This window comes from Anolis sagrei, chromosome 6, assembly GCF_037176765.1.
Source record: "Anolis sagrei isolate rAnoSag1 chromosome 6, rAnoSag1.mat, whole genome shotgun sequence".
NCBI lineage: Eukaryota > Metazoa > Chordata > Lepidosauria > Squamata > Dactyloidae > Anolis > Anolis sagrei.
In genome coordinates, this window is record NC_090026.1 from 9,310,098 (window position 1) to 9,337,131 (window position 27,034).

At 46.9% G+C, this 27,034-nt stretch overlaps 1 protein-coding gene across 2 annotated transcripts in view; it reads left to right on the forward strand.

Annotated features, from left to right (window-relative positions):
• CDH24 (cadherin 24) overlaps positions 1 to 27,034 on the forward strand; it is a 68,866-nt gene that overhangs the window by 11,707 nt on the left and 30,125 nt on the right. The window contains exon 1 of one of the 2 annotated variants that reach the window (XM_060780031.2): positions 23,277 to 23,365. The exons of the other annotated variant lie outside the window; for it this stretch is intronic. The gene's annotated coding sequence lies outside the window, so the exon portion shown is untranslated. Of the gene's footprint in view, positions 1 to 23,276; positions 23,366 to 27,034 lie in introns of those variants that run through there. 2 annotated transcript variants of the gene reach the window in all.

Genomic DNA, 27,034 nt, shown 5'->3' on the forward strand with positions numbered 1-27,034 from the left:
CCCGCTATTAGCCCCAGCTTCTGCCAACCTAGCAGTTCGAAAACATGCAAATGTGAGTAGATCAATAGGTACTGCTCTGGTGGGAAAGTAATGGTGCTCCATGCGGTCCTGACCTTGGAGGCGTCTACGGACAATATCGGCTGTTCGGGTTAGAAATGGAGATGGCACAGCGGGTTAAATCACTGAGCTTCTGAACTTGCTGACTGAAAGGCCACGGTTGGAATCCGGGGAGTGGGATGAGCTCCCGCTATTAGCCCCAGCTTCTGCAAACATAGCAGTTCGAAAACATGAAAATGTGAGTAGATCAATAGGTACTGCTCTGGTGGGAAAGTAATGGCACTCCATGCAGTTCTGACCTTGGAGGTGTCTACGGACAATGCCAACTGAAATGGAGATGGCACAGTGGTTTAAATCACTGAGCTTCTGAACTTGCTGGCTGAAAGGTCAGCAGTTGGAATCCGGGGAGTGGGATGAGCTTCCACTATTAGCCCCAGCTTCTGCCAACCTAGCAGTTCGAAAACATGAAAATGTGAGTAGATCAATAGGTACTGCTCTAGTGGGAAAGTAATGGTACTCCATGCAGTCCTGATCTTGGAGGTGTCTACGGACAATGCCAACTGAAATGGAGATGGCACAGTGGTTTAAATCACTGAGCTTCTGAACTTGCTGACTGACAGGTCAGCGGTTGGAATCTGGGGAGTGGGATCAGCTCCTGCAATTAGCCCCAGCTTCTGCCAACCTAGCAGTTCGAAAACATGCAAATGTGATATGGACAATAGGTACTGACCCGGATGTAAGGTAACAGCACTCCATGCAGTCATGCTGGCAACATGACTTTGGAGACTTCTATGGACAACGCTGGCTATTCAGCTTAGAAATGGAGATAAGCACTAACCTCCAGAGTCGGACATGACTGGACTTAATGTCAGGGGCAAATCTTTACCTAAACTTAACTAACAACTACTAACAACTACTACTGGTATTGGAGCCCCCAGTGGCACAGTGGGTTAAATCACTGATCTGCAGACCTTGCTGATCAAAAGCTTGGTGGTTCGCATCCAGGAAGCGGGGCAAGATCCCGCTATTAGCACCAGCTTCTGCCAACCTAGCAATTTGAAAACATGCAACTGTGAGTAGATCAATAGGTAGAATTCCGGGAGTGGGGTGAGATACTGCTATTAGCACCAGCTTCTGCCAACCTAGCAGTTTGAAAACATGCAAATGTGTGTAGATCAATAGATAATGGTCTGGCAGGAAGGTAATGGCACTCCATGCAGTCATGCTGGCCACATGACTTTGGAGACGTCTTCGGACAATGCCGGCTCTTCAGCTTAGAAATGGAGATGGCACAGCAGATTAAATCCGCTGAGCTGCTGAACTTGCTGACTGGAAGGTCAGCAGTTCAAATCCAGGGAGTGGGATGAGATCCCGCTATTAGACCCAGCTTCTGCCAACCTAGCAGTTTGAAAACATGCAAATGTGAGTAGATCAATAGGTACAGCTCCGACAGAAAGGTAACGGTGCTCCATGCAGTCATGCTGATAACATGACCTTGGAGACGTCTATGGACAATGCTGGCTCTTCGGCTTGGAAATGGTGATGAGCACCAACCCACAGAGTCATTCATTACTAGATTTAACATCAAGGGAAAACCTTTACCTAAACTTAACTAGCGACTACTACTGGTATTAGGGATCTGATCTCCAAAGTGTAAAGCTCCAGCAGCCAAAATAAATGTAGTATATTGATCTGAACATTGGACAATAGCTCTCAATGACTCTGGGTTCGAATTCTGCTCGCCCACTGAGAGACACATACTCTCAGCCTCATATGTCCCTATATTAAGGTCAACCGTAATAGGGAATGACTTGAAAGCAGACAGTGACAACGCTCACACTAAAGGGATAAGCTCGATTTCAGTGTCGGTGAACAGGTTGTGCTTGCCGTAATTAAAAATGCAATCAAATAATGGAAAGGACCTCTTTCCACCTGAGACCTATAGTAAGAGGAGATAATACTGCGCTGGAGGGACAGAGAGCTTGATAAAAGCAGTTTACTGTATTCAAACAGCTCTTTTATATAGTGCAGTGAGTAAGCCAGAATAGTAAATGCTTCACTCTATGCATTAGTAGTCTTCAGTACAAACAATAGTCGTTACTCCGCACTTGGGGCTCATCTACACTGAATGAATGCAATTTGACACCACAATGCTATGTGATCCTATAGTCGGGTGAGGCATTCAGCCCTCTTTGGCGGAAGAGACTTAAGGCCTTGGAAAACTACAACTCCCAGGATTCTATAGCATTGAGCCAATGTGGTTAAAGTGGTGTCAGCTTGCATTGATTCTATGGTGTAGATGCACCCATAGGAAGAAGATGGTCTGAGAAGGAGAGATAAATACTTCACATAGATCAGGCCTGGGCCAACTTGGGCCCTCCAGGTGTTTTGGATTGCAACTCCCACCATTCCTAACAGCCTCATGCCCCTTCCTTTTACCCCTCAGCCACTTAAGCTTCTCACACCAGGCCTACTCACACCGAGGCCTACTAACACTGAGGATTACCCACTGAGGTCTTCTCACACTGAGGGTGCTCACAGACTGGTGCCTCGCTCACACTGAAGCGAGCTAACACTGAGGCATACTCATACTGAGGCCATTTACCCACTGAGGTCTTCTCACACTGTGGGTTCTCTCAGACTGGTGTCTCTCTCACACTGAAGCGAACTAACACTCAGGCATACTCATACTGAGGCCATTTACCCACTGAGGTCTTCTCACACTGCGGGTTCTCTCAGACTGGTGCCTCTCTCACACTGAAGCGAGCTAACACTGAGGCATACTCATACTGAGGCCATTTACCCACTGAGGTTTTCTCACACTCTGGGTTTTCTCAGACTGGTGCCTCTCTCACACTGAAGTGAGCTAACTCTGAGGCATACTCATACTGAGGCCATTTACCCACTGAGGTATTCTCACACTGAGGGTTTTCTCAGACTGGTGCCTCTTTCATATTGAAGCGAGCTAACACTGAGGCACACTCATACTGAGGCCATTTACTCGCTGAGGTCTTCTCACACTGAGGGTTCTCTCAGACTGGTGCCTCTCTCACACTGAAACGAGCTAACACTGAGGCATACTCATTCTGAGGCTGTTTACCCACTGAGGTCTTCTCACACTGAGGGTTCTCTCAGACTGGTGCCTCTCTCACACTGAAGCGAACTAACACTGAGGCATACTCATACTGAAGCCTACTAACACACTGGGGCTCCCGAGCTGAAGCTTAAGCGGCTGAGGAGGAAAGGAAAGGGCCTGAGGCAGTTAGGAATGGTGGGAGTTGCAGTCCAAAACATCTAGAGGGCCCAAGTTTGCCCCTATAGATGAACAGATCGATCGATAGATTGATTGATTGATTGATAGATAAACAGACAGATAAGTCGAATAGATGATAGAGATAGATATACACACGCCATATATAAAAGTCTGTTTTGATGATGCAAAAGGAAAGGATGATTTGTGGAGGTTGAAGCATCAGAGGTGGCTCATAGACCGGTACTTGGAAAGGAAAGCAATAGTAGCCAGTGGGCACCAATGTACTAGCAATCCCCAGCACAGCGAAGAATAACAATGCTGTTCCTCCCCATCAGACAGCTTGAGAGAGCCAGCATTCAAGGACAGACAGTCCATTCCCTCTTTTGCTCTTTGGGAGAATACCTTCCCTGGTGGGAACTATATCTGTCCAGATACTCCAATGGCCCCAGGGTCCCTTCCGACGCTCTCTATCTCCAGCAAACCTGACCCAGATGTGAAGCAGATCTAAGTCCTTGCCTCCGGAGACAGATCTGAGTCTGGCAGACGGTTTTGGGACCTGTTTTGTTTCTGCTTTTCACCCAAAATGCTCACCGTGCCCTTGAAAGGCTAACCTCCGTTCAAGGACTGTATATTACGCACCCGTTTTGGATCTGGCCTCGGGCGGCACAATATTGGGGTTGGCGCTGGACGTCACATCTTGGGTCATGCCTTGGCATTTAGAGAATGGGATTTGTTCAACAGTTTCTGACTCAGTCGAATTGTCCAGATTTCCGCTTGGCTGATCAGGTTTTTGGCTCAGAGATGGAGAGTTCATTGGAGATGTAAATTAATAGAGTTGGAAGAGACCCCGAGGGCCGTCCGGTCCAACCCCATCTTGCCAGGCAGGGAGTCACAACCAAAGCCCTCCCGACGGATCAAAGCCCCCAGAGAAGGAGATTCCACTTGCAAGATAACCCTTTTAGGTAGTTTTTGGATGACTTTTGGGTTTCCATCCAATTCTAACAACAGCAGCAGCCACAACAACCACAACAATGTGTTTATATTCTGCCTTATCTCCCCGAGGGGAATCAGATTCCAGCATATACACAGACACAGGCAAACATCCAATGCCTTGAAACAATGACATACAAATGAAACACAAATGCACAGACAAAGGCAAAGGCTTCCCCTTTTCATCTCCGGTTCTGGGGGAGGTGCTCCTCTCTATTTCCAATTCTACCAACAACAACAACAACACTTTATCTATATTCCACCCTATCTCCCCGAGGAGACTCACAATTCAGCATGTATACAGATACAGGCAAACATTCAATGCCTTGAAACAATGGCATACAAATGAAACACAAATGCACAGACAAAGGCAAAGGCTTCCCCTTTTCATCTCCGGTTCTGGGGGAGGTGCTCCTCTCTATTTCCAATTCTACCAACAACAACAACAACACTTTATCTATATTCTGCCCTATCTCTCCGAGGAGACTCACAATTCAGCATGAATACAGATACAGGCAAACATTCAATGCCTTGAAACAATGGCATACAAATGAAACACAAATACACAAAGGCAAAGGCTTCCCCTTTCATCTCCGGCTCTGGGGGAGGTGCTCCTCTCTATTTCCAATTCTACCAACAACAACAACAACACTTTATCTATATTCCACCCTATCTCCCCGAGGAGACTCACAATTCAGCATGTATACAGACACAGGCAAACATTCAATGCCTTGAAACAATGACATACAAATGAAACACAAATACACAAACAAAGGCAAAGGCTTCCCCTTTCAATTCCGGCTCTGGGGGAGGCCGAAATGAATTGAAATCATCTCTATTTCCAAGCCGAGGAGCCTGCATTATCCATAGACACCTTGTTGTGTGGCCAGCATGACTGCATAGAGTGCTGTTTACCTTCCCGCCAAGGCAGTACCTATTGATAAAAGTTAAACACAAATACACAGACAAAGGCAAAGGCTTCCCCTTTCATCTCCGGCTCTGGGGGAGGTGCTCACCTCTATTTCCAATTCTAACAACAACCACAACAACAACAACACTTTATCTATATTACACCTTATCTCCCCAAGGGGATTCAGATTCTATCATATACACAGACACAGGAAAACATTCAATGCCTTGAAACAATGACATACAAATGAAACTCAAATACACAAACAAAGACAAAGGCTTCCACTTTCATCTCCGGCTCTGGGGGAGGTGCTCATCTCTTTTTCCAATTCTACCAACAACAACAACACTTAATGTATATTCCGTCCTATCTCCCCGAGGAGACTCAGATTCCAGCATGTATACAGACACAGGCAAACATTCAATGCCTTGAAACAATGGCATACAAATGAAACACAAATGCACAGACAAAGGCAAAGGCTTCCCCTTTCATCTCCGGCTCTGGGGGAGGTGCTCCTCTCTATTTCCAATTCTACCAACAACAACAACAACACTTTATCTATATTCCGCCCTAGCTCCCTGAGGAGACTCACAATTCAACATGTATACAGACACAGGCAAACATTCAATGCCTTGAAACAATGACACACAAATGAAACACAAAGGCAAAGGCTTCTCCTTTCATCTCCGGCTCTGGGGGAGGTGCTCCTCTCTATTTCCAATTCTACCAACAACAACAACAACAACACTTTATTTATATTCCATCCTACATCCCCGAGGAGACTCAGATTCCAGCATATACACAGACACAGGCAAACATTCAATGCCTTGAAACAATGACATACAAATGAAACACCAATACACAAGCAAAGGCAAAGGCTTCCTCTTTCAATTCTTGCTCTGAGGGAGGCACTCATCTCTATTTCCAAGCCTGCATTATCCGTAGACATGTGTGACCAGCATGACTGCATGGGGTGCCGTTTACCGTCCCGCCAAGGCGGTACTCTATTGATCTACTCACATTTGCATGTTTTCGAACTGCTAGGTTGGCAGGAGCTGGGGCTAACAGCAGGAGCTAACCCCGTCTCACGGATGCGAACCACCAACCTTCAGGTCAGCAAGTTCAACAGCTCAATGGTTTAACCCATTGCACCACCGTGGGCCCCCATTCCCTATTCTGCCAGGCAAACAACAAAATAATCAAAGCCCTCCCGACAGATGGCCTTCCAGCCAGAGGAGCAGACTCCACTCTCAAGCTAATCCTTTTAGGTGTCTTTCGGGTCTCGTTTCAAAATGCAGCTGTGGGGAACATGGAGTGGAACGTCTCTCTCGCCGAGCCACCTTTCTCTTGGCACGAACCTGAAATATTAAAAGAGCGGGACAGGTCTGATTTCCCAGTTCCTCGCACTCTCTTCGGGTGTGTGTGTGTGTGTGTGTTTTTGCCAGAGTTAATTCAAACCTGTCTCGATGACCCGGCGAACGGTAATTAATTCGGGGTTGATTAGTCTGGGAACAAATGAATAAGTGGCGCCCGTCGTGCGCCTTTTTTAACAGGAGACAATGCTTTCGAGTCCCCTCGAGTGCCATGTCTGAGCATGAATAAATGCTGCTAATATGGGATCTGAACAGGAGGAGAGCAAAGGCAGGGATGAGTAAAAGCCCAGCCAGTGTGGGCGTCTGTCTTGGAGGGAAAGAGAACCGTCTACAATGAAGTCCTGCTTCTCTGCACACTTAATTTATGGTGACCCCGTGAATTTTGTAGGGTTGCCTTACGTAAGGAATCCTCAAGGGGCAGCGAGTGATGTGAAGACATATCGACATGCCAGGTCTGTCCTTAGCCCCTTAAAATGTACTTTCTTTGCACTATAACTCCCAAAACACACACTGGCTGGGGGATTCTGGACGTGGCGATCCAAACAGTGGTCCAGTAGGCTTGCCAAGGAATACAAAGTGTGTGGCGCAATGGATTAAACTCTTGTTCCGGCAGAACCGAAGATTGACAGGTTGCAGGTTCGAATCCGCTGAGAGCGCAGATGAGCTCCCTCTGTCAGCTCCAGCTCCCTATGCGGAGACATGAGGGAAGTCTCCCACAAGGATGGTAAAACATCAAAACATCTGGGCGTTCTCTGGGCAATGTCCTTGCAGATAGCCATTTCTCTCACACCAGAGGTGACTTGCAGTTTCTCAAGTCACCTGCAATGGAAAAAATAAACCAAGTGTGGAAGGCTTTCTTTTTGGCCAGATCCTTCTGTAGCACTTGGTATGCCTTAGCAGTCCTTCTTTTTGGACTGCAGCTCCCAGAATCCCCCAACTAGCTGTCATTCTGGGGAATATAGTCCAAAAAAGGCCAATGCTCTGGAAGTTATAGTGCAAATTTGTGGAAAAGGGACCAAGGTCAGATCTTGCCTTCACATCACCGGTTGACTTAATGGCAGCCCCTTAATACAATTCCTCATGTTGTGATGACCCCCAACCATAACATTGTTTTCGTTGCTACTTCATAACTGTGATTTTGCTACTGTTACGAATCGTAATGTAAATATCTGATATGCAGGATGTATTTACATTCACTGGACCACATTTGGCACAAATACCTGATACGCCCAAATTTGAATACTGGTGTGGTTGGGGGGAGGATTGATTTTGTCATTTGGGAGTTGTAGTTGCTGGGATTTATAGTTCACCTACAATCAAAGAGCATTCTGAACTCCACCAGCAATAGAATTGGGCCAAACTTCCCACATAGAACCCCCACACCTTGATGGGACTCGCTGGCGTGAGCCTCCCTCCAACCTCACACGCTCTCCTTCGGCCTCAGTGGGTTAAACCGCTGAGCGGCTAGACTTGCTAACTGAAAGGTCACAGGTTCAAATCCGGGGAACGGCAGGAGCTCCCGCTGTTAGCCCCAGCTTCTGCCAATCTAGCATGCAAATGTGAGTAGATTAATGACTACCACTCAGGAGGGAAGGTAACAGCGATTCGTGCAGTCATGCCAGCCACATGACCTTGGAGGTATCTACGGACAACACCAGCTCTTCGGTTTAGAAATTGAGATCTGCACCAACCCCTAGAGTCAGACATGACTGGACTTATTCTCCAGGGAAAACCTTTACCTTTGCCTTGAGGACAGATCTGACATGGCTATGTATCTTTACATTTGTTTGTGTGTGTGTGTGTGTGTGTGTGTCAGGAGCGACTCAAGAAACTACAAGTTACTTCTGGTTTGAGAGAATTGGCCATCTGCAAGGAACTGCAAGTCGCTTCTGGTGTGAGAGAATTGGCCGTCTGTAAGGAACTGCAAGTTGCTTCTGGCGTGAGAGAATTGGCCATCTGCAAGGATGTTGCCCAGGGGACGCCTGGATGTTTGATGTTTTAATATCCTTGTGGGAGGCTTCTCTCATGTCCCCGCATGTGGAGCTGGAGCTGACAGAGGAGTGGGCGGTCTCCCATCCAAGTATAAAACAGGGGCGACCCTGCTTAGCTTCCAAGATCAGACAAATTTTAAGCAGTATATATTGGGGGGGGGGGGGGGGAGTGAGCGGTCTCCCATCCAAGTACGAACCAAGGGCCACCCTGCTTAGCTTCCAAGCTCAGACAAAGTTTAAGCACTATATAGGGGGGGAGGAGGTCTCCCATCCAAGCACGAACAAAGGACCATCCTGCTTAGCTTCCAAGACAAATTTTAAGCAGTATATATATATAGGGGGTGTGTGGGCGGTCTCCCATCCAAGCACAAACGAAGGGCCACCCTGCTTAGTTTCCAAGATCAGACAAAGTTTAAGCACTATATATAGGGGAGGGGAGTGGGTGGTCTCCCATCCAAGCACGAACCAGGGGCGACCCTTCTTAGCTTCCAAGATCAGACAAATTTTAAGCACTATATATAGGGGGTGTGTGGGCGGTCTCCCATCCAAGTACGAACCAGGGGTGACCCTGCTTAGCTTCCAAGATCAGACAAAGTTTAAGCACTATATATAGGGTGTGTGTGGGCGGTCTCCCATCCAAGCACGAACCAGGGGCCACCCTGCTTAGCATCCAAAATCAGATGCTAACATATAGAGGGGGATAAGGGTGCTTTAGGCTTTATATGGGATTTTGCCAATATAGTTCAAGTATCGGAGATGTTTAAGGCTAGTAGCCAACAATTCCTGGGACCTTTGGAGCACGCTGCGGACAACTTGCCAACTGACCGCGAGACATTATTAGCAACACCCAGGAAAGCTTGGCTGGGATTCTAGTCTCTTCCCAAAATAGCCCGACTCGGAAAGGAAGATCCTGGCCAAAATCTTGAAACCTATGAAGCAGGCATGGGCCAATTTTGGCCCTCCAGGTGTTTTGGACTCCAACTCCCACCATTCCTAACAGCCTCAGGCCCTTTCCTTTTCCCCCTCGGCCGCTTAAGCGGCCGAGGGGGAAAAGGAAGGGGCCTGAGGCTGTTAGGAATGGTGGGAGTTGGAGTCCAAAACACCTGGAGGGCCCAATTTGGCCCATTCCTGCAATGCTGTCACTTCCTTGGAGTGATTCTTTCTTCCTTGCTTGCTTTGAGAAGCCTTAAGTGGGTTTTCCCCTCCTTCTCTTCTCCTCCGTCCCAGCCTCAGATCTCTCCCATCTTAAATGTACCTTCTCGCAATTCAAATGTATTTCTGCTTATCTTTATTCCCAGAAGATACGGCAAGCTATTACTCTTCTTCTTCTTCTTCTTTGCCTTTCTGATATCCTTTTAAATCTATGGGAACTGTCAGTGCTTCGCTTAGTGTTGGGAAACGGGGAGGGATGTTGGACAAAAACGCCGCCGTCGTCCCCAAGGATAATGGGAAGTGTAGTCCAGCGACACCTGGAGAGGCGGCACATTCTTTGCCAATGGAAAGAAACTGCAATTGTTTACTATTGAATGGCCTTGCAACTTCAAAGCATGGTTGCTTCCTGCCTGGGGGAATCCTTTGTTGGGAGGTGATTCGCTGGTCCTGGTTTTTTCCCAACAAAGGATTCCCTCAGGCAGGAAGCAGCCAGGCTTTGAATCTGCAATAATTGCTGGGTTGCTGTGAGTTTTCTGGGCTGCTACCGGGTGCTCCTATATATTCATGTTGAAAAATACTGTATTATGCATGGGTTGCTGTGAGTTTTCCGGCTGTCTGGCCATGTTCCAGAAGCATTCTCTCCTGATGTTTCACCCACATCTATGGCAGGCATCCTCAGAGGTTGTGAGGTCTGTTGGAAACTAGGAAAGTGGGCTGTAAGGCTATGCTCCAGAAGCATTCTCTCCTGTCGCTTCATCCACATCTATGGCAGGCATCCTCAGAGGTTCTGAGGTCTGTTGGAAACTAGGAAAGTAAGGCCATGCTCCAGAAGCATTCTCTCCTGACGCTTCGCCCACATCTATGGCAGGCATCCTCAGAGGTTGTGAGGACTGTTGGAAACTAGGAAAGTGGGCTGTAAGGCCATGCTCCAGAATCATTCTCTCCTGATGCTTTTTCCACATCTATGGCAGTCATCCTCAGAGGCTGTGAGGTCTGTTGGAAACTAGGAAAGTAAGGCCATGCTCCAGAAGCATTCTCTCCTGATGCTTCTTCCACATCTATGGCAGGCATCCTCAGAGGTTGTGAGGACTGTTGGAAACTAGGAAAGTGGGCTGTAAGGCCATGCTCCAGAAGCATTCTCTCCTGATGCTTCTTCGACATCTATGGCAGGCATCCTCAGAGATTGTGAGGTCTGTTGGAAACTAGGAAAGTGGGCTGTAAGGCCATGCTCCAGAAGCATTCTCTCCTGATGCTTCTTCGACATCTATGGCAGGCATCCTCAGAGATTGTGAGGTCTGTTGGAAACTAGGAAAGTGGGCTGTAAGGCCATGCTCCAGAAGCATTCTCTCCTGATGCTTCTTCGACATCTATGGCAGGCATCCTCAGAGGTTGTGAGGTCTGTTGGAAACTAGGCAAGTGGGGTTTATATATCTGTGGAATGATGTCCAGGATGGGAGAAAGAACTCTTGTCTGTTGGAGCTAGGTGTGAATGTTTCAGTTGGCCACCTTGATTAGCATTGAATGGACTTGCAGCTTCACAATTTGGCTGCTTCCTGCCTAGGGGAATCCTTTGTTGGGAGGTGATTCGCTGGTCCTGGTTTTTTCCCAACAAAGGATTCCCTCAGGCAGGAAGCAGCCAAGCTTTAAATCTGCAAGAATTGCTGGGTTGCTGTGAGTTTTCTGGGCTGTCAGGCCATGTTCCAGAAGCATTCTCTCCTGACGCTTCTTCCACATTTATGGCAGGCATCTACAGAGGTTGTGAGGTCTGTTGGAAACTAGGAAAGTGGGGATTATATATCTGTGGAATGATGTCCAGGATGGGAGAAAGAACTCTTGTCTGTTGGAGCTAGGTGTGAATGTTTCAGTTGGCCACCTTGATTAGCATTGAATGCACTTGCAGCTTCAAAATTTGGCTGCTTCCTGCCTAGGGGAATCCTTTGTTGGGAGAAATCAGGGCCAGATAATCACCTCCCAACAAAGGATTCCCCCCAGGCAGGAAGGACTGGGCTCTAGCACAGCTGGTTAATCACACCAATCAATAGATCACACCAATCAAAAGGTTGGCCATTAGAAGCCTGGGTCAGGGTGAGTACCCGACTTTCAGCTACTTTGATTAGCACTGAATGGACTTGGAGCTTCACAGCTTGGCTGCTTCCTATCTGGGGGAATCCTTTGTTAAGAGGTGTTAACTGGTCCTGAAGTGTTAACCGACCTCACAACTTCTCAGGGCGCCTCCCATAGATGTGGGCAAATCCTAAGGAGAGAATGCTTCTGGAACATGGTCATACAGCCTGGAAAACTCACAGAAACCCAGCGATTTTTGCAGCTTCAAATCTTGGCTGCTTCCTGCCTGAGGGAATCATTTGTTGGGAAAAATCAGGGCCATCTAATCACCTCCCAACAAAGGATTCCCCAAGGCAGGAAGCAGCTATTCTTGTAGCTTCAAAGCTTGGCCGCTTCCTGCCTGAGGAAATCCTTTGTTGGGAAAAATCAGGGCCAGCTCATCACCTCCCAACAAAGGATTCCCCCAGGCAGGAAGGAGTGATTCTTGTAGCTTCAAAGCTTGGCTGCTTCCTGCCTGAGGGAATCCTTTGTTGGGAAAAATCAGGGCCAGCGAATCACCTCCAAACAAAGGATTCCCCCAGGCAGGAAGCAGCAATTCTTGTAGCTTCAAAGCTTGGTTGCTTCCTGCCTGAGGGAATCCTTTGTTGGGAGAAATCAGGGCCAGCTAATCACCTCCCAACAAAAGATTAACCCAGGCAGGAAGCAGCCAGGCTTTGAAGCTACTAGGCCATTCAATGCTAATCAAGGTGGCCAATTGCAACATTTGCACATGCCTCAAGCAGACAAGAATTCTCTCTCCGACCTTGGACATCATTCCACAGACATATAAACCCTATTTGCCTAGTTTCCAACAGACCCCTCAACCTCTGAGGATGCCTGCCATAGATGTGGGCCAAATCTCAGGAGAGAATGCTTCTGGAACATGGCCATACAGCTCAGAAAACTCACAGCAACCCAGTGATTCCGGCCATGAAAGCCTTCAACATATACATGGATATATTGCATTTTCAGGAATAGATGGGCTGTATTGATGGCACCAATACATACTTTCCAAGGTCACGGAGGACTTTTTTGGAGCAAGAAACTCCATCTGCACACAGCTGTGAAAACGGAAGTTAGGAAAGAAAAGGCAGGCAAGCAAAGATCTAGGAAGACGTTAAAGATATCGAGGGTTCCCTGCAAGGCAAGCTTTGCTAGGCTTTAAACCTATTTTTAGTCCCAAGAGTGCCATCAAAGCAAGGCGAGATGATTTCCTCAGAAGTCACATTTCCCATCTGGAATGCCTTCCCCTTTGGCTGATGTTTGGAAGCCAATTTGGGGGAAGCGCTTTGCGCATGCTCAGAGGAACTGGGCTCTTTCTCCCTCTTGCACAAGGGGAGAGATGGGTTCCAATATATGAGAAGAAAAAGCAAAAAAAGTGGATGGGAATCGCGTTCAAGAGTTGAAATACAAAGGTCAACAGAGAGTGTTTGGCAGGCCTGGGCAAACTTGGGCCCTCCAGTTGTTTTGGACTTCAACTCCCACCAGTCCATACTTCAGGAAATAAAGCCTGACTGTTGGCACAAATACCCGATAAAGGAAATATACTTTACAATCTCTGAAGTCCAAGGAGTTTGCAGCTGAGAAGCTTTTCCTGTTTCCTCTTTCCTCAATGACTGTGAATATCGGAATAAACACAGCCCCAGTCCAATGGCCTATGTTGAAGGGACAAGACCTTCCTCTGGTGCCAAAAGAACCGGTTTGAAGGCGCTTGGGTCTCCTCAATGTTGTCCAGGACGATCTGGACATAAAGCATGAGTCCCAAGGGTAAAAAACCCTTAGAATTGGTGCTGAGAGGTAATTTAAGCAGGGGCTTTTAGAGCCAAGTCTCTTACTCACGTCCATCTGATAGAAACTCTGATGGCAGAATGAAAAAGGAGGAAACACTCCCCTCCTCCAGGAAGAGGTGGAGCCAAACAACTGAGCTTGAGAAAGCAATTCAACTGGTGCAAACAACACTGATTGACAGCTATAAATAACCTATCAATCCAACTATACATAAGCAGGGTAAAAAGGCAGGATTAAGCATGATACAACAGTTTAAATCTTGCAACTAACAGTTCTACACATAGGTGGCACCACTCGCGCCATCACATAGCTCCAGCAGACAAGAGTCCTTTGTCCCACCCTGGTCTTTCCACAGATATATAAACCCATTTTCCTAATTCCAACAGATCTCACTACCTCTGAGGATGCTTGCCATAGATACAGGCGAAACGTCAGGAGAGAATGTCTCTAGAACAGGGGTTCTCAACGTTCCTAATGCCGCGACCCCTTAATAAAGTTCCTCATGTTGTGGTGACCCCCAACCATTACATTATTTTCGTTGCTAATTCATAATTGTAATTTTGCTACTGTTATGAATCGTTATGTAAATATCGGATATGCAGGATGTATTCTCATTCACTAGACCAAATTTGGCACAAATACCCAATGTGCCCAAATTTGAATACTGGTGGGGTTGGGATGAGAGGATTGATTTTGTCATTTGGGAGTTGTAGTTGCTGGGATTTATAGTTCACCTACATTCAAAGAGCATTCTGAACTCTACCAACGATGGAATTGGACCAAACTTGGCGCACAGAACTCCCATGACCAAGAGAAAATACTAAAAGCGTTTGGTGGGCATTGACCTTGAGTTTTGGAGTTGTAGTTCGCCTGCATCCAGAGAGCACTGAGGACTCAAACAATGATGGATCTGCACCAAACTTGGCACGAATGCTCAATATGCCCAAATGTGAACACTGGTGGAATTGGGGGAAAATAGACGTTGATATTTGGGAGTTGTAGTTGCTGGGATTTATAGTTCACCTACATTCAAAGAGCCTTCTGAACTCTACCAACAATGGAATTGGACCAAACTTGGCACACAGAACTCCCATGACCAAGAGAAAATACTGGAAGCGTTTGGTGGGCATTGACCTTGAGTTTGGGAGTTGTAGTTCGCCTACATCCAGAGAGCACTGTGGACTCAAACAATGATGGATCTGGATCAAACTTGGCACAAATATTCAATATGCCCATATGTGAACACTAGTGAAGTTTAGGGAAAATCGACCATGACATTTGGGAGTTGTAGTTGCTGGGATTTATAGTTCACCTACAACCAAAGAACATTCTGAAGCCCACCAATGATAGAATTAGGCCAAACTTCCCACACAGAACTCCCATGACCAACAGAAAATACTGCCTGTGATGGTCTTTGGCGACCCATCTGATATCCTCTCGCGACCCCTCCAGGGGTCCCGACCCCCAGGTTGAGAACCACTACTCTAGAACATGGCCATATACAGGGTTAGTCAAAATGAATAGGCCAATAAGAAAATTAATTGTACCCGAATTGGCCTATTCATTTTGACTAACCCTGTATAACAACTCTCAGAACTTTCCTCCAGCACCACAGTCCAAATGCATCTATCTTCCTTCGCTCAGCCTTCCCTACGGTCCAGCTCTCACATCCGTAGGTGACTACGGGGAATACCATTGCTTTGAAATAAAATAATGTCTAAATATTAAAATAAACATAGCGTTCCTACATTGTGGTTTTTCCCTTATTGCGGGAGGTCCTGGAACATAACCCCTGCAATAAGTGAGGTAACACTGTCTTCCCATCCTATGGGAATGTTAGGGTATTACTCCATCCCTATAGTAATCTCAGATTAAATCCAGGGCTGGAAGGAGGGAGGGAGGGTGCACCTGCTGCAGCCAGCGCTTCTTAACCTCCTTTTCTTCGCTCTCTCCATCCCTCCGCCTCTTTTGCTCATTTCCTCCCTGTTTATCTTCATTTCCGATCAATAAGGAGAAGCCAAGTGACTGAAGCAGTTGTCGCTCGGAATGAATTAGGGCGATTATGCCCCATTCCCCCTTCGGATTGGTCTCTGGGTCCGGGGGGATTTGGGGGATCCGCTCTTCCTGCCCCTTTCCGTAGAGGGCGCCGTTGAGCCCAAAGGGGCAAAGTTGGGCAAAAGGTTTCATTGACTGCCTTTCCTGGCTCCGGCTCCAAAGGTGCCGGCGGGTCAGGCCGCGGTTGGGCCTGGCTGCCCTGAGGGTTAATTGGGTTGAACGGCGGGCCTCGGAGGGAAATCGTTAACAAGGAAAAACGGAGAGAGAGAGAAAACGAGAGAGGCGATGAATATATAGACCTTGGCAGAACCGCATAAATACAAAGAGGGCAAGGGAGAGCAAGGCAAAATAATGGTTGCAATAACGTAGTAATAAGACGGGAGCAAAGGCTGCATTCGGCCTTTCATTAGGGTAGGGAAGTAGGGGTGCGTCTACATTGCAGCATGAATGCAGTTTGGCACCACTTAGAATCATAGAATCATAGAATCAAAGAGTTGGAAGAGACCTCATGGGCCATCCAGTCCAACCCCATTCTGCCAAGAAGCAGGAATATTGCATTCAAAGCACCCCTGACAGATGGCCATCCAGCTTCTGTTTAAAAGCTTCCAAAGAAGGAGCCTCCACCACACTCCGGGGCAGAGAGTTCCACTGCTGAACGGCTCTCACAGTCAGGAAGTTCTTCCTCATGTTCAGATGGAATCTCCTCTCTTGTAGTTTGAAGCCATTGTTCCGCGTCCTAGTCTCCAGGGAAGCAGAAAACAAGCTTGCTCCCTCCTCCCTGTGACTTCCTCTGACATATTTATACATGGCTATCATATCCCCTCTCAGCCTTCTCTTCTTCAGGCTAAACATGCCCAGCTCCTTAAGCCGCTCCTCATAGGGCTTGTTCTCCAGACCCTTGATCATTTTAGTCGTCCTCCTCTGGACACACTCCAGCTTGTCAATATTTCTCTTGAATTGTGGTGCCCAGAATTGGACACAATATTCCAAGTGTGGTCTAAACAAAGCAGAATAGAGGGGTAGCATTACTTCCCTAGATCTAGAACTTGAACTGCCATGGCCCAATGCTATCTGTACGTACACTTAATGACATCCCAAGCTGTAGAATAAATTCGGTTTGACGCCACTTTAACTGCCGTGGATGACTCAAGGCTGTGGAATCCTATGAGCTATAGTTTTACAAGGCCTTTAGAGCGTGCCAAGCTGCTGCTCTCAAGACTCCATAGTACTAATCCACAGCAGACAAAGTAGTGTCGAAATGCATTAATTCTACAGTGCGGATGGCCCCCAGGAAAGAACCAAGCATAGAATTTATTTTTGTCCTTCACCAGAATGTTGAAAAAGTCCTTTATTGGATATAAGCACAGTGGGTTAAACCGCTGAGCTGCTGAACTTACTTACCGAAAGGTTGCAGGTTCGAATCTGCGGAGCTGTGTGAGCTCCCGCTGTTAGCCCCAGCTTCTGCCAACCTAGCAGTTCGAAAACATGTAAATGTGAGTAGATCAATAGGTACCGCTCTGGCGGGAAGGTAACAGCACTCCATGCGGTCATGCTGGCCACATGACTTTGGAGGTGTCTACGGACAATGCCGGCTCTTCAGCTTAAAAATGGAGGTTAAATCGCTGATCTGCTGAACTTGCTGATCAAAAGGTCGGTGGTTCGAATCCAGGAAGTGGGATGAGATCCCGCTATTAGCCCCAGCTTCTGCCAACCTAGCAGTTTGAAAACATGCAAATGTGAGTAGATAAATAGGTACAGCTCTTTACCTGAACTTAACGAACAAGTACTTACAACTACTATTGGTATTGGAGCCCCTGATGATGCATTGGGTCATACTGCTGAGCTGCTGAACTTGCTGACTGAAAGGTTGGTGGTTCGAATCTGGGGAGTGGGGTGAGCTCCTGCTATTAGCCCCAGCTTCTGCCAACATAGCAGTTCGAAAACATGCAAATGTGAGTAGATCAATAAGTACCGCTCTGCCGGGAAGGTAAAAGCACTCCATACAGTCATGCTGGCAGCATGACCTTGGAGGTGTCTACGGACAATGCCAGCTCTTCAGCTCAGAAATGGAGATGGCACAGCAGGTTAAATCGCTGATCTGCTGAACTTGCTGATCAAAAGGTCGGTGGTTCAAATCCAAGAAGTGGGATGAAATCTCGCTATTAGCCCCAGCTTCTGCCAACCAAGCAGTTCGAAAACATGCAAATGTGAGTAGATCAATAGGTAGAATCCGGGGAGTGGGGTGAGATACCGCTATTAGCCCAAGCTTCTGCCAACCTAGCAGTTTGAAAACATGCAAATTTGAGTAGATCAACAGGTACAGCTCTGGCAGAAAGGTAATGGTGCTACATGCAGTCATGCTGGCAACATGACCTTGGAGACGTCTATGGACAACGCCGGCTCTTCTGCTTAGAAATGGAGATAAGCACCAACCTCCAGAGTCAGTCACAACTGGACTGAATGTCAGGTAAAATCGCTGATCTGCTGAACTTGCTGATCAAAAGGTCGGTGGTTCGAATCCAGGAAGTGGGATGAGATCCCGCTATTAGCCCCAGGTTCTGCCAACCTAGCAGTTTGAAAACATGCAAATGTGAGTAGATCAATAGGTACAGCTCTGGCAGAAAGGTAATGGTGTTACATGCAGTCATGCTGGCAACATGACCTTGGAGACGTCTATGGACAACGCCGGCTCTTCCGCTTAGAAATGGAGATAAGCACCAACCTCCAGAGTCAGTCACAACTAGACTGAATGTCAGGGGAAAACCTTTACCTAAAGTTAACTAGCGACTACTACTGGTATTAGGGATCTGATATCCAAAGTGTAAAGCTCCAGCAGCCAAAATGAGTGTAGTGTATTGATCTGAACATTGGGCAATGACTCTCAATGACTCTAGGTTCGAATCCTGCTCGGCCTCGGAAACCCACTGAGAGTCACATACTCTCAGCCTCATATGTCCCTATATTAAGGTCAACCATAATTATGCATTATTTTCTATTTCAGCGTTTCTCAACCCGGAGATAGGGACCCCTGGGGGGGGGGGGGGTTGCAGGGGGGTGTCAGAGGGGTCACCAAAGACCATCAGAAAGCACAGTTGTTGTTGTTGTTGTTATCATCATTATTATTATTATTATTATTATTACTTTATTTTTGTATCCCGCCACCATCTCCCCAAAGGGACTCGGGGTGGCTTACATGGGGACAAGCCCGGGCAAACATAGAATTAAAACATAGCACAATAAAATTTATAAAAACAACATTATAAAAATAGCATTAAAACACCATAAAATAATATCATCAATCAACCCATATTTTCTGTTGGTCATGGGGATTCTGTGTGGGAAATTTTGCCCATTTCCATCATTGGTGGGGTTCAGAATGCTCTTGATTGTAGGTGAACTATAAATCCCAGCAACTACAACTCCCAAATGTCAAGGTCTATATTCCCCCAACTTCACCAGTGTTCATATTTGGGCACATCGAGTATTCATGCCAAGTGTGGTCCAGATCCATCATTATTTGAGTCCACAGTCCTCTTTGGATGTAGGTGAACTACAACTCCAAAACTCAAGGTCAATGCCCACCAAACCCTTAGAGTAGTTTCTGTTAGTAATGAGAGTTCTGTGCCAAGTTTGTTTCAATTCCATTGTTGGTAGAGTTCAGAAGGCTCTTTGATTGTAGGTGAACTATTAATCCCAGCAACTACAACTCCCAAATGTCAAGGTGTATTTCCCTCCAAACTCCACCAGTGTTCATATTTGGGCATATCGAGTATTCATGCCAAGTGTGGTCCAGATCCATCATTATTTGAGTCCACAGTGCTCTCTGGATGTAGGTGAACTACAACTCCCAAACTCAAGGTCAATGCCCACCAAACCCTTCCAGTATTTTCTGTTTGTTGTGGGAGTTCTGTGTGCCAAGTTTGGTTCAATTCCATCATTGGTAGAGCTCAGAATGCTCTTTATTTATTTATTTATTTATTTATTTATTTATTTATTTCTTGCATTTATTGACCGCCCCTCTCAGCCCGAGGGCGACTCGGGGTGGTGAACAGCAACAAAGAAAGACAGTATACAGTAAATCACGACAATACAAACCAGACAGATACAACATAACATATACTCTTTGATTGTAGGTGAACTATACATCCCACCAACTACAACTCCCAAATGACAAAATCAATCCCTTCACAACCCCGCCAGTATTAAAATTTGGTCATATTGGGTATTTGTGCCAAATGTGGTCCAGTGAATGAAAATACATCCTGCATATCAGATATTTACATGACAATTCATAACAGTAGCAAAATTACAGTTATGAAGTAGCAACGAAAACAATGTTATGGTTGGGGGTCACCACGACATGAAGAACTGTATTAAAGGGTCACAGCATTAGGAAGGTTGAGAAACACTGGTCTATTTGATGGTGATGCTCTTGATGTTGCTCCTCTGTTGTCCCACTTGCCCATCTGCTTTCAAAATGTCCTGGTTTCTCTCTCTACCTCCCACTTTCCCCCTTTACTTCCATTGCTTCAAACCAAGCTTAAAGTACAAATTGCGCTCTACCAACTCAACATGAGAGAGGGGAATCTTGCCTTTCCCAGCAAGCCTTTCCCACTGTAATCTCTCCTATCTAGTGTAGTCTTCCTTGTAATTAATATACATATATATATTCCGTCATGGCCACGTTCCAACATTGCCTGCCCACTCATGTCCTGGCTTTTGTGTGTGAATTTTTTGAGTCATATGTTCCTTGGTGGATTCTGGAAAATGGCTCTTTAGAAATGCTGTCTGGACTGGAGGTGGGGGGATGTTACAGTCCAAAAAAAGTAACTTTCCCAAGCTCCTTCCCCCGAGCGAGTGACCTGCCTTCAGGTAACAGATTCCGGATCAGAGTGAGTGTTTTCCCCCAACAGATTTCAGAAACCTGGCGTGATATTTTTCTTGAAACAAAGCACTCAGAGGCGGAATATCTTGTAGTTACGAGTGAAGGATAAGAGGGCACTCCAAGCAGAAAGCTATTTAAGCGAGTGGAGCGGTCAAGGGTCCTAGAAGTCTGAGAACAATGGGACTTGGGGGCTTCCTTCATGAGATATGTCAACAAGAGCTGTGGCTTGATATGTTTTGCTTTGAGCACAGAGATGAATGTGGTTGTCTTTTATTGACAGGTACAATAGACCAGGCATGGGCCAACTTGGGCCCTCCAGGTGTTTTGGACTCCAACTCCCATCATTCCTAACAGCCTCAGGCCCCTTCCTTTTCCCCCTCAGCCGCTTAAGCGGCTGAGCGCGGCTGAGGGGGAAAAGGAAAGGGCCTGAGGCTGTTAGGAATGGTGGGAGTTGGAGTCCAAAACACTTGGAGGGCCCAAGTTGGCCCATGCCTGCCATAGACTCAATTAACCAGGAGTTACACCAGTGTTTCTCAACCTGGAGGTCAGGACCACTGGGGGGATCACAAGGGGGTGTCAAAGGGGTCGCCAAAAAGCATAGTATTTTCTGTTGGTCATGGGAGTTCTGTGTGAGAAGTTTGGCCCAATTCTATCGTTGGTGGAGTTCAGAATGCTCTTTGATTGCAGGTGAACTATAAATCCCAGCAACTACAACTCTCAAGTGTCAATGTCTGTTTTCCCCCAAACTCCACCAGTGTTCACATTTGGGCATAACGAGTATTCATGTCAAGTTAGGTTCAGATCCATCATTGTTTGAGTCAACAGTGCTCTCTGGATGTAGGTGAACTCAAGGTCAATGCCCACCAAACCCTTCCAGTATTTTCTCTTGGTCATGGGAGTTCTGTGTGCCAAGTTTGGTTCAACTCCATCATTGGTGGGTTTCAGAATGCTCTTTGATAGTAGGTGAACTAGCAATCCCAGTAACTACAACTCCCAAATGTCAAGGTCTATTTCCCCCAAACTCCATCTGTGTTCATATTTGAGCATATGGAGTATTTGTGCCAAGTTTGCTCCAGTGAATGAAAATATTTATTATTTATTATTATTTATTTAAAACTTTTATATCCTGATCTTCTCTACCTCCGTAGAGGGACTCAGACCGGCTAACAGCAGAAATTCAGTGCACAAATACCACTAAAAATGTCATAAAATCACAATAAGATAAAATACAAACAAAATAAAAACATATTGGCCAAATGGCCAAGATAGAATCAAGTTCAACTCAATCCGTCAGCGTGGTCAGTAGTTCATAGAATCATAGAATCATAGAATCAAAGAGTTGGAAGAGACCTCATGGGCCATCCAGTCCAACCCCCTGCCAAGAAGCAGGAATATTGCATTCAAATCACCCCTGACAGATGTCCATCCAGCCTCTGTTTAAAAGCTTCCAAAGAAGGAGCCTCCACCACACTCCGGGGCAGAGAGTTCCACTGCTGAACGGCTCTCACAGTCAGGAAGTTCTTCCTATTGTTCAGATGGAATCTCCTCTCTTGTAGTTATTAGGTTATTGCTGGACTCAACCAATTATTCTGGGAATGCTATATCCCAGAGCCAGGATTTCACTAGCTTTCTGAAGGTCAGGAGGGAAGGGGCAGATCTAATCTCCATCGGGAGAGAGTTCCACAGCCGAGGGGCCACCACCGAGAAGGCCCTGTCTCTCATGCCCACCAGACGCAATTGCGAATGTGGAGGGACGGAGAGCAGGAACCCTCCAGAAGATCTTAACAACCTTGATGGTTCATAGGGGCAAAGGTAAAGGTAGTCCCCTGACATTAAGTCCAGTCATGTCTGACTCTGGGGTGTGGTGCTCATCTCCATTTCTAAGCCGAAGAGCCAGCGTTGTCCGTAGACACATCCAAGGTCATGTGGCCGGCATGACTGCATGGAGCGCCGTTACCTTCCCGCCGAAGCGGTACCTATTGATCTACTCACATTTGCATGTTTTCAAACTGCTAGGTTGGCAGAAGCTAGGGCTGACGGCGGAAGCTCACGCCACTCCCCGGAATCGAACCTGCGACCTTTCGATCAACAAGCTCAGCAGCTCAGTGCTTTAACCTACTGCGCCACCGGGGATTCATAGGGGAGAATCCTGCATATCAGATATTTACATGACAATTCATAACAGTAGCAAAATTACAGTTATGGAGTAGCAACAAAAAAAATGTGATGGTTGGGGGGTCAGCACAACATGAGGAATTGTACTAAGGGGTCGCGGCATTAGGAAGGTTGAGAACCACTGAGTTATATCTATCCGGCACTGACCAATCCCCATCGGTGCCGGTTAACCAAGAGCCGATTGTCTTTGCTTCATGTCTCCCTTGGACCGGCGTTCTGCTCATAGTTTGGGTACCAATTGCACAAACCAAAGCCCAGATATCTACGAAAAAGGAATATAACCGCAAATCTGTATCTGTGTCTCGTTTTTTTTTCTTTGGGCTGTTCCTTTTTTTGGTGACTGCGCCCATCTCTGCCCAGCCCGCCTGTCCATTTCGTGCTCCATCCATCATCTTTTCTTCTCTTGTCTCCAGGGCCGGCTGAGGAGCCGGACCTGAGGGGAATGCAGAACAGAGAGGCAGAGACAGCGAGAGATGAGAAAGTGAGAGCGGCAAAGGGAGGGATGCAGGATGCTAAGGAAGGAAGGAGGGAGGGAGGGAGGAACTGCTGAGCGGGTAGATAAATAATCTGCACGGATGGACGGACGGATGGGCAGATGGCTTAGATGAATGGTTAAGCGCCGTCTGCGGACAGGTTGGTGATAGGCAGGTGGCAGGGAGGACGACGGGCATATTGAAGATTTCTCTGGACGGATGGATGGGTACCGAGTGGGTGTTTAAGGAGACGGACGGATGGTTTAAAGAGGGATGATGATGCGTGAGGCCAGGAGGATGCGGAAAGGGGGAGCGTTCGGAGCAGCAGGCTTCGGAATGAAGGAACGTTGGGGGTCATCATCGGCTCTGTAGGGTATCCATGGCGGATGCAGAGATGCACCAAGAGGGTTCGCAGTTGCATGGTGCTTGCATCCAAGGTGCAAATTGGGAAGCAGGTAGTGCTAAAGGTTCCCAGGTGGGAAGACGAGAAAATGACGCAGAACCTGTTTGCACCTATGTGATGATCCGTGTTTTTTGTTGCATGCCTTCAAGTTATTTCCGACTTATGGCAACCCTTGGTCAATTTCGACTTCTGGATGAGAGCCCTACAGAGCTGCGGTGGTAGAATTATAGAATCATAGAATCAAAGAGTTGGAAGAGACCTCATGGGCCATCCAGTCCAACCCCATTCTGCCAAGAAGCAGGAATATTGCATTCAAATCACCCCTGACAGATGGCCATCCAGCCTCTGTTTAAAAGCTTCCAAAGAAGGAGCCTCCACCACACTCCAGGGCAGAGAGTTCCACTGCTGAACGGCACTCACAGTCAGGAAGTTCTTCCTCATGTTCAGATGGAATCTCCTCTCTTGTAGTTTGAAGCCATTGTTCCGCGTCCTAGTCTCCAGGGAATCAGAAAACAAGCTTGCTCCCTCCTCCCTGTGACTTCCTCTCACATATTTATACATGGCTATCATATCCCCTCTCAGCCTTCTCTTCTTCAGGCTAAACATGCCCAGCTCCTTAAGCCGCTCCTCATAAAGCTTGTTCTCCAGACCTTTTATCATTTTAGTCGCTCTCCTCTGGACACATTCCAGCTTGTCAATATCTCTCTTGAATTGTGGTGCCCAGAATTGGATACAATATTCCAGGTGTGGTCTAACCAAAGCAGAATAGAGGGGTAGCATTACTTCCCTAGATCTAGACACTATGCTCCTATTGATGCAGGCCAAAATCCCACTAGTGCAATGGATTAGACCCTGTGCAGGTTGGATTGCTGACCTAAAAGTTGGGTGCTGACCTGAATGTTGCTGGTTCGAATCCACAAAATGGGGTGAGCTCCCATTTGTCAGCTCTAGCTTGTGAGGGGACAGAAGACAAGCCTCCCAGCAGGATGGTAACACATCCAGGCATCACCTGGGCAACGTCTCTGTTGACGGCCAATTCTCTCACACCAGAAGCGACTTGCAATATGTTCTCAAGTTGCTTCTGACATGATTTTTAAAAATCCATAGCCCTGCTCTGGTCTTACAGATTCAGGGACCCTAAGGCAAATATATACAATTTTCTCTGCAAGAGTGAGGTTTGCCTTCCTCTGGCCTGAGAAAGTGTGGCTTGCCCAAGTCATCCCATAGGTTTCCATGGCAAAATCTGCTCTCCAGAATTGTAGTCCAATACTAACACCAGAGCTTTCCAAACATGTCGTGTTGGTGGCATCCTTTTTAGATGAGCATTATTTCACGACACAGTCATTCAGGTTTCCTAGCAAACCAGATATTAAACTAACCTTGTGAATAATAATAATAATAATAATAATAATAATAATATGCTTTATTTATATTTCACACTCTCTCCCCAAGGGGACTCACAAACATGTCATGTTGGTGGCACACTTTTTAGACGAGCAACATTTCGTGACTAATGCAGGTATGGGCAAACCCAGGCCTGGGGGGCAGATGCGACCCCCTTGGGCCCTTTTCTCAGGACTTCCTCTCTTTCACCATCCTATTCTTCCTTCATTCCCTTTTTCCTTCCTCCTTCCCTCCCTCTTTCTCCTTTCCTTCCACCCTTTTGTCTTTCCTTCCATCTCTCTTTCCTTCCTTCCTTCCTCCTTCCTTCCTCCTTCCTTCCCTCCCTTCCTTCCTTCTTCCCTTCCTCTCCTTCCACCTTTTCATCCTTCCCTCCTTCTCTCTCTTTTGTCTTTCCTTCCTTCTCTCTTTCCTCACTTCCCTCCCTCTTTCTCCTTCCATCTTTACCTTCCACCCTTTTGTCCTTCCTTCCTTCCTTTCCTTCTCTATTTCCTTTATCCTTCCCTTCCTTCCTTCTATCCTTCTCTTCTACTCTTCCTACCTTCTTTTTCCTTTCTTCTTCACTTCCTTCCTTTCTTCCATCCTTCCCTTCCACTGTTTCATTCTTCCTTCCTTCACTTTTGTCTTTCCTTTCTTTCCTCTTTCTCCCTCCCATCCATTCCCTTCCACCCTTTTGTCCTTCCTTCCCTACCCTTCCTCCTTCCCTTCCTTCCTTCCTTCCTTCCTTCCTTCCTTCCTTCCTTCCTTCCCTCCCTCCTTCCATCTTTCTCTTTTTCCTTCCTCCTTACCTCCCTTTCGTCCTTCCTTCCTTTCCTTTTGTCTTCCCTTCTTTCTCTCTTTCCTTCCTCCTTACCTCCCTTCCTCCTTTCCTTACGTCCCTCTTTCTCCTTCCATCCTTCCCTTCCTCCCTTCTGTTCTTCCTTCCTTCTCTCTTTCCTTACTCCTTCCCTTCCTCACTTTTGTCCTTCCTTCCTTTCCTTTTGTCTTTCCCTTCTCTCTTTCCTTTCTCCTTACCCCTCTCCCTTCCTTGCTTCCCTCTTTCTCCTTTCATCCTTCCCTTCTTCCCTTCTGTCCTTCCATCTGTCTCTCTTCCCCCTTCCCTTCCCCCCCTTCCTTCCATCCCTCTCTTTTTCCTTCCTCCTCTTCCTTCCACCCCTTCATACTTTCCTTCCTTCCTCCCTTCCTCCCTTCCTTCCATCCTTTCTTCTCACTTTCCTTCCTCCTTACCTCCCTCCCATACCTCCCTCCCTCCCTTACCTCCCTCTTTCTCCTTCTATGCTTTCCTTCCTCCCTTCCATCTCTCTTCCCTTCCTCCTTCCCTTCCTTTCTTCCATCCATCACCGGGCAACCAGTCCTCAGGCTAGCAACCAGTGCATGCGGCCTCCAAGTTAGAAAGTTTGCCCATACCTGCACTAATGTGTCACGATACCTAATTTGGAAGACTCTGGCACGAACACTCCATTACTCTGGATCTTCTACAAAACCTTTAAAGTACAGGAGACTCTTCCAGTCTTAACTCTGGCGACCCTTTCCATGTCTACCTTCCATAGGGATAAGTAGAAAGGAAGAAATATGGGAATTCGGATCCTGGTCTCCAGAGTTGGAGCCGAACACTCAAACTGCGATACCACACTGGCTCTCGCATGACAATGTCGTCCTTTTCAAAATGCCCCTGCCGAGCAAGTCATCGCAAGGGTGTTGTCGCAAGCATATTGATAGCACCGGTCCTCAAATGACACCAAGCCATCAAATTCCAGGCAGCTCTCTCTGCAACAATCCAAAAAAATAATGTTCCGCCCCATTAATGGCTCTTTTTCCAGCTTCTGAGCTGGAACAAACATCTCTGGGTTGACACCTTAAAAAATAGGGAGTCGCTCCAGTTTCGCTCATCTTGAGCAAGATGAAGACGCCTGGATCCTGAATGCAAACAGCCTTGTAATTGCAAGTTCTGTGAGGAAGGAAACCAACTTAGGATGAACTCCCCATAGCTATGTCTTACAGGCCAGGCATGGGCCAACTTGGGCC